Source organism: Pristiophorus japonicus, chromosome 4 (genome assembly GCF_044704955.1).
Source record: "Pristiophorus japonicus isolate sPriJap1 chromosome 4, sPriJap1.hap1, whole genome shotgun sequence".
Taxonomy (NCBI): domain Eukaryota; kingdom Metazoa; phylum Chordata; class Chondrichthyes; family Pristiophoridae; genus Pristiophorus; species Pristiophorus japonicus.
The window spans coordinates 8373694-8382726 of NC_091980.1; positions in this window are offsets into that span (position 1 = coordinate 8373694).

A 9033-nucleotide genomic window follows, 5' to 3' on the forward strand; every position below is an offset into this window, starting at 1 on the left:
AAATGCAAGTCTTTCGCTTTTTCGTCTAACCCCATCAACATAGCCTTCCATTCCTTGTCCCCTCGAGTTTATCTGGCTTCCCCTTTAAAGAAAAGCTGGATAGCAAACATTTTCCTTTCAGTCGGTCTAAACTCTCTTCACACGTGTACATCTGGATCACGGAGATCTTTTAAAAGAACATAAGAACATAACATAAAAGAATAAGGAATAGGAGCAGGAATCGGCCATTCGGCCCCTCAAGCCTGCTCCGCCATTCAATACGATCACGGCTGATCTGATCTTGGACTCAGCTCTACTTCCCCGCCCGCTCCCCATAACCCTCGACTCCCTTATCGTTCAAAAATCTGTCTATCTCCGCCTTAAATATATTCAATGACCCAGCCTCCACAGTTCTCTGGGGCAGAGAATTCCACAGATTTACAACCCTGAGAGAGAAGAAATTCCTCCTCATCTCAGTTTTAAACGGGCGACCCCTTATTCTGAAACTATGCCCCTAGTTCTAAATTCTCCCACGAGGGGAAGCATCCTCTCTGCATCTATCCTGTCCAGCCCCCTCAGAATCTTATATGTTTCAATAAGATCACCTCTCATTCTTCTAAACTCCAATGAGTACAGGCCCAACCTGCTCAATCATTCTTCATAGGACAACCCCTTCATCTCAGGAATCAACTCCGTTCACATTCTCTGAACTGCCTCCAATGCAAGTATATCCCTCCTTAAATACGGAGACCAAAAGTGTAAGGGAATGTGCAGAATTGCAATTAAAAAACTTCTCCCTTTTAAGAGGTGGTGATTTGCGCTGGTGAAATACGCCGTAAGTACTGGCAGAACCTCCATTATCGCACCATTCTCCCAGCCACATGGAGGGCAATTCAACCATGGGGGTAATCGTGCCCTCGACCGACGGCCGCTCTCCCTGGAAACACACGGCACAACGAGCGTCCGTGGGACGCACGGTCCATGGGAACCGGCTGGTGGGCAGGCAGAACCCGGCAAGGACAGCGGCTCCCGTTCCCAACGAGGAAGCAACTCCACGCGGGTGAGACAGACGCTGACTCCGGCACTGGTCTCAGTGCTCGGGGCAAGGCGATGGACGCCATGCCACGGAGGAAGGGAGTTACTTACGTTCCGAGCATTACGACTCTGGCAAAGCGCCGATCCCTCATTCTGCTGCACCCTAAGGGTGTGCTCTCGGGCTCCCGAAGCTCAGCAAAGCTTCTCCTTCATCTCCATTTTCCCCCACGGAATAGAGACAGTTCTGGAGCAATGGACAACTTTAAACAAGGAGCTGGATCAACATCTGCTGAGAAGGTGGACTGTGGGAGGGAAGGGGTCCTTCTGCTTAGGCAGTGCCCCAGAGCCGAGGATGACTTGCTTATGGTCTACAGGGCTGTAGTGATACCCGCCCTCCTATATGGCTTAGAGACGTGGACCATGTACAGTAGACACCTCAAATCGATGGAGAAATACCACCAACGATGACGCCGCAAGATCCTGCAAATCCCCTGGGAGGACAGAGGCACCAACGTCAGTGTTCTTGCTCAGGCCAACATACGCAGCATTGAAGCACTGACCACACTCGATCAGCTCCGCTGGGCGGGCCACATTGTCTGCATGCCCGACACGAGACATAGAAACAGAGAAATATAGAAAATAGGTGCAGGAGTAAGCCATTCGGCCCTTCGAGCCTGCACCACCATTCAATAAGATCATGGCTGATCATTCCCTCAGTAACCCTTTCCTGCTGTCTCTCCATGCCCCTTGATCCCCTTAGCCGTAAGGGCCATATCTAACTCCCTCTTGAATATATCCAATGAACTGGCATCAACAACTCTCTGCGGCAGGGAATTTCACAGGTTAACAACTCCGAGTGAAGAAGTTTCTCCTCATCTCAGTCCTAAATGGCCTACCCCTTATCCTAAGACTATGTCCCCTGGTTCTGGACTTCCCCAACAGTGGGAACATTCTACCCGCATCTAACCGTAGTCCCGTCCCGTCAGAATCTTATATGTTTCTATGAGATCCCCTCTCATTCTTCTAAACTCCAATGTATAAAGGCCCAGTTGATCCAGTCTCTCCTCATATATCAGCCCTGCCATCCCAGGAATCAGTCTGGTGAACCTTCGCTGCACTCCCTCAATAGCAAGAATGCCCTTCCTCAGATTAGGAGACCAAAACTGAACACAATATTCCAGGTGAGGCCTCACCAAGACCCTGTACAACTGCAGTAAGACCTCCCTGCTTCTATACTCAAATCCCCTAGCTATGAAGGCCAACATACCATTTGCCTTCTTCACCGCCTGCTGTACCTGCATGCCAACTTTCAATGACTGATGTACCATGACACCCAGGTCTCGTTGCACCTCCACTTTTCCTAACCTGCCGCCATTCAGATAATATTCTGTCTTCGCGTTTTTGCCGCCAAAGTGGATAACCTCACATTTATCTACATTATACTGCATCTGCCATGCATTTTGCCCACTCACCTAACCTGTCCAAGTCACCCTCACAGCTCACACCACCACCCAGTTTAGTGTCATCTGCAAACTTGGAGATATTACACTCAATTCCTTCATTCAAATCATTGATGTATATTGTAAATAGCTGGGGTCCCAGCACTGAGCCCTGCGGCACTAGTCACTAGTCACTGCCTGCCATTCTGAAAAGGACCCGTTTATCCCGACTCTCTGCTTCCTGTCTGCCAACCAGTTCTCTATCCACGTCAGTATATTACCCCCAATACCATGTGCTCCCAAAGCAAGCGCTCTACTTGGAACTCCTACATGGCAAGCGGGCCCCAGATGGGCAGAGGAAATGTTACAAGCCTCCTTGATAGAGTGCAACATCCCCACTGGCACCTGGCGGTCCCTGGCCAAAGACCACTCTGTCCTAAGTGGAGGAAGAGCATCCGGGAGGGCGCTGAGCACCTCGAGTCTTGTCGCCGAGAGCATGCAGAAACCAAGCGCAGACAGCGGAAGGAGCGTGCGGCAAACCAGTTCCACCCTTCCCTTCCCTCAACCACTGTCTGTCCCACCTGTGACAGAGTCTGTAATTCCTGTATGGGACTGTTCAGTCACCTGAGAACTCACTTTTAGAGTGGAAGCAAGTCTTCCTCGATTTCGAGGGACTGCCGAGGATGATTTGCTTCCACATTAAGATCAGTTATAAGGTGAGTGATGAGACCAATGTGGGACCTACAGTCTCGGTCACAGGTGGGGCAGACGGTGGTTGGAGGGACGGGTGGGTGGGGGGGGCTTGGTTTGTCGTGCGCTCCTTCCGCTGTTTGTACTTGGTTTCCGTGTGCTCCCGGCAAAGAGACTCGAGGTGTTCGGTGCCTTCCCGGATGTTCCTCTTCCACTTTGAGCTGACCAGTGACAAAGTTACACAGGGATTCCCAAGAGTCGGTCGGGATGTTACATTTTTTCAAAGAAGCTTTGAGGGTGTCCTTGAAGCGTTTCCGCTGCCCTCCTGGGGCTCGCCTGCCGTGTTGTAGCTCGGAGTAGAGTGCGTGAGTGCTCAAAAACAACTTGTATTTATATAGCGCCTTCAACAAAGTGAACCATCCAAGGGAGTGTTTTGAGATAAAAAATTTGACACCGAGCCACATAAGTAGAAGTTAGCGCAGGTGGCCAAAAGCTTGGTTAAAGAGGTAGGATTTAAGGGCCGTCTTGAAGGAGGAGAGAGAAGTAGAGAGGCGGAGAGGTTTAGAGAGGGAGTTCCAGAGCTTGGGGCCCAGGTAACAGAAGGCACGGCCACCAATGGTTGAGCGATTATAATCAGGGATGCTCAAGAGGGCAGAATTAGAGGAGCGCAGACATCTTGGGGGGTTGTGGAGCTGGAGGAGATTACAGAGATAGGGAGGGGCGAGGCCACGGCTGGATTTGAAAATAAGGATGAGAATTTTGAAATTGAGGCATTGCTTAACCGGGAGCCAATGTATGTCAGTGAGCACAGGGTGTGATGGGTGAGTGGGACTTGGTGCAAGTTAGGACACGGGGCAGTGAGCGCAGGGGATGATGGGTGAGCGGGACTTGGTGCGAGTTAGGACACAGGGCAGCCGAGTTTTGGATCACTTCTAGTTTACGTGGGGTTGAATGTGGGAGGCCGGCCAGGAGTGCGTTGGAATAGTCAAGCCTAGAGGTAACAACGGCATGGATGAGGACAGAGATGCAAATAGGCAGTCTTAGTTATGCTCTAATCCAGCTATACCCCAACTAAGGCTCATTGGCCCCTTCTTCTTTCGTATGATAGTAGCAAAGCAAATCAAATGTCAATATCTAAGTCAAATATCCAGGCCAAAGCTTCCGGTGTAACAGCGTGGATATCGTGTAGGCTGCCTGTGAATTCCCTCTGAGGGCAGTGCTCAATGATGTGCTCCAGGGTCTGATTAGGAGCTCCACAGTCACATGATGAGGAGGCTTTAATCTTCCCCCTGTGGCGAGGGTAACAGCATCGACCGTGACCGGTTCTGAGGCGGTCAATGATTGTCCACTGTTTGCGAGGAAGGTTTGATCCTTCAGGTTGTACTGTGGGGTCCGCTATAAGGAATCCATTCCGTATGTCGCAGTTCTTCCAAGCATTTCGCCGTCGGTCATCAAGGGAGATGGCTGAAGGGCTTCGGCGACAGCCCAAAATGGCCGTCTAGATTTGAGACGGGTTGGTGGTAGGTTGTTCAAGTCGGCCTGGATCGGCATGTCTGTGCTGGTGTCGTGGTTGTATTCTCTGGGGACTGCATATTCGCAGCGTAGGTGTGGTGATGCGATGTTCGCAAGCACAGGCAGCCAAGCTGTTGGTGTCGATAAAAGCATACTGGTGATAATTTTCATAGCAGAATTGCTCTGTGGGCATTCTGCGTCTCGGGGTCATCAAGGCACGCCAGCTTAGCTGTGAGGCGCTGACTGTGAAGGGCTCTCTTAGCTGGGTCCTTAACTGCCCCGGCATTGACTTTTTTGCCACACTGCTTCTGCTGCCCCCTTCACTTTGGGGCGATGTTGATGTCGATGATGGATTGGATTAGATGGTGGTCCGTCCAGCAGTCGTCAGCTCCTGTCATGGCACGGGTGATGCGCACATCCTTGCGATCCCTGGCTCGGACAATGACATAGTCGAGCAGGTGCCAGTGTTTGGAGCGAGGGTGTTGCCACGATGCCTTGTATTTGTCTCTCTGGCGGAACAAAGTGTTGGTGATGACAAGTTCATACTCTAGACACTTTGTTAAGAGTAGGGTACCGCTGGAGTTGGTTTTCCCTACACCCTTTCTGCCAATCACGCCTCCCCAGAGGTCTGTGTCCTTGTCGACCCTGGTGTGGAAGTTGCCGAGGAGAATCAGTTTGTCGCCCACGGGGACGTGAGACAGGGATTTTGAGAGGTTGGAGTAAAAACCCTCTTTGGCCTTATCTGTTACATCGAGTGTTGAGGCGTACGCACTGATGACCTGGTGACTGTGGCGCACTGGTTCCAGGATAAGTCGAAGCGTCATGAGGCGTTGAGGCAGTCGACCAGCTCATTTTTGATGGCGAAGCCAACTCCGTGAAAGCGGCGTTCTTCCTCTGGTTTCCTTTTCCAGAAGGTGGTGTAACCTCCAACTTGTACCTTGAGCTGGCCTTCCCCTGCCCGCCGGGTCTCGCTTAGGGCAGCAATGTCGATATCAAAGCGTCTAAGTACTTCATTGCATGTAAAGCGCTTTGAGACATCTGGTGGTCATGAAAGGTGCTATATAAATGCAAGTCTTTCTTTCTTTCGTGGAATTGTACAGGACAGAAGGAGGCCATTCGGCTCATCATGCCTGTGCCGGCCCTTTGAAACAGCTACCCACCAGTCCCACTCCCCCTGCTCTTTCCCCACAGCCCTGCAATTTTTCCCCTTCAAGTAGTTATCCAATTCCCCCTTTGAAAGTTACTATTGAATCTGCTCCCACCGCCCTTTCAGGCAGCGCGTTCCAGATCACAATAACTCGCTGCATAAAAACATTTCCCTTCAACTCCCCTCTGGCTCTTTTGGCAATTACCTTGAACTATTCATGATCTTGAACACCTCTATTAAATCTCCCTTTAACCTTCTCTGCTCCAAGGAGAATGACCCCTGTTTCAACAGTCTCTCTCTCCACATAACTGAAATTCCTCAGCCATGGTACTGTCACCCCGAAGCTGCACGCCCGCGGGACGATCGAGAGGTGCCATGCAGGGCTGTTCGCCAGCTGTAATGTAGGATTACATACAACATAAGAAATAGGAGCAGGAGTCGGCCATTCGGCCCCTCGAGCCTGCTCCGCCATTCAATACGATCATGGCTGATCTGATCTTGGACGATCTGATCTTGGACTCAGCTCCACTTCCCCGCCCGCTCCCCATAACCCTCGACTCCCTTATCATTCAAAAATCTGTCTATATCCACCTTAAATATATTCAATGACCCAGCCTCCACAGCTCTCTGGTGCAGAGAATTCCACAGATTCACGGCTCTGAGAAGAAATTCCTCCTCATCTCAGTTTTAAATGGGCAACCCCTTATTCTGAAACTATGCCCCCTAGTTCTAGATTCCCCTACAAGGGGAAACATCCTCTCTGCATCTACCCTATCAAGCCCCCTCAGTATCTTATATGTTTCAATAAGGTCACCTCTCGTTCTTCTGAACTCAAATGAGTAGAGGCCCAACCTGCTCAACCTTTCTTCATAAGACAGCCCCTTCATCTCAGGAATCAATCGAGTGAACCTTCTCCGAACTGCCTCCAATGCAAGTATATCCCTCCTTAAATAAGGACACCAAACATGTAAGCAGTACTCCAGGTGTGGTCTCACCAACCTGTGCAGTTCCAGCAAGACTTCCTTACTTTTGTAATGCATCCCTCTTGCAATGAAGGCCAACATTCCATTTGCCTTCCTGATCACTTGCTGTACCTGCATACTAACTTTTTGTGTTTCATGTCCAAGGATCCCCAGATCCCCGTATGCCACAGCATTTTGTAATCTATCTCCATAGGATATACAACACAGAAACGGGCCATTCAGCCCAACCAGTCCACACCGGCATTTGTGCCCCACTCAAGCCTCCTCCATCCTTCCTCATCTAAATCTATCAGCATAACCCTCTATTCCCTTCTCCCTCATATGCTTGTCTAGCCTCCCCTTAAATGCATCGATACTATTCACTTCAACCACCCCGTGGTAGAGAGTTCCACATTCTCACCACTCTCTGGGCAAAGAAGTTTCTTCTGAATTCCGTATTGCATTTCTTGGTGACTATCTTATATTGATGGCCTCTAGTTATGCTCTTCCCCACAAGTGGAAACACTCTCTCTGCATCCACTCTATCAAAACCTTTCATCATTTTAAAGACCTCCATTAAGTCACCTCTCAGCCTTCTTTGTTCAAGAGAAAAGAGACCCAGCCTGTTCATCCTTTCCTGATATGTATACCTTTGCATTTCTGGTATCACCCTTGTAACTCTTCTCTGTACCCTCTGCAGTGCCTCTATATCCTTTTTATAATATGGCGATCAGAACTGTATGCAGTATTCCAACAAGTGTGGTCTAACCAAGGTTTAGCATAACTTCCCTACTTTTCAATTCTATACCTCTAGAAATAAACCCTAGTGCTTGGTTTGCATTTTTTATGGCCTTGCTAACCCGTGTCACAACTTTTAGTGATCTGTGTATTTGTATTCTGAGATCCCTTTGTTCCTCTACCCCACCCAGACTCTCAACCTCCAAGTAATAAGTGATCTCCCTATTCTTCCTACCAAAATGTAATACCTCACATTTATCTGTGTTGAACTTAATTTGCCAATTATATGCCCATTCTGCAAATTTATTAATGTCCTCCTGAAATTTGTTGCAGTCTTCCTCAGTATTAACTGTCTCCCCCAATTTGGTATCGTCCATAAATTTAGAAATTGTGTTTTGGATTCCAAAGTCTCAATTGTTAATATAAATTGTATCCTTGGGCAACACCACAACCCACCTTCTGTCACTGTGAATAGCTACCCTTTTACTCCTACACTCTGCTTTCGGTCTTGAAGCCAGCTAGCTATCCATTCTCTGACCTTGTTCATCAGTCTATTGTGGGGTACCTTATTGAAGGCCTTTTGAAAATCTAGATAAATTACATCTACTGTATTACCCTGGTCTACTCTCTCTTCAACAAATTCAATGAGGTTGGTCAAGCAAGACTTTCTCTTTTGAAATCCATGCTGACTATTCATTATTATAATTTTGGTTTCTAGATGTTATTCTGTTTTCTCCTTTAATAGGGATTCTATTATCTTTCCTACCACCGATGTTAAGCCGTCAGTCTATAATTCCCATGACATGTTCTATCCCCCTTCTTAAATATAGGTATTACGCTCGCTATCCGCCAGTCCTCGGGCACTACACCTTTTTCTAACAAAGTATTAAATGTGTGTAGTAATGCCTCGGCTATCTCTGCCCTCGATTCTTTTAAAATGCGCGGATGCAATCCATCGGACCAGGGGTTTTATCTTGAGTTTAATATATCCACTCTTTTTATTTTAAATGCACTTATCTCATCATCCAATGTCATGTCCACCTGTTCTATCTCCCTGGTAAATAGTGAAGCAAAATAATGATTAAATATTTCTGCCATCTCTCTATCGTTACCTGTGGTATTATCTTGTCTATCCCTTAATGGCTCTATTCCCATCCCAACTTCCTTTTGTTATTGATAATAGATTTTATTGACAGCATCTTTAAATATTTTACTATTTTATTTTGTTACTTCATAAGTTCATTTCATAGTCCATCTTTGCCTTTTTAATTTTTTTTTTTTACTTTCCTAAACTTTGTATTCTCCCTTATCATGCACTCCCCTGCTGTCTATGTACTTAATGTATGCCTCTTCCCATACCATCACTTGTTCCCTTACGGCTTTAATCATTCATGGAGTCTCATTAGTGTTTAGTTTGTTCTTTCCTTTTAGCAGAATATATGGTTCCTGCACTCAGTTTTAAATGTTTCCTATTGCTGTTCTACATCGTTGTTTGCCAATATTATCGCTCATTTTATTTTCCCAAGTTCTA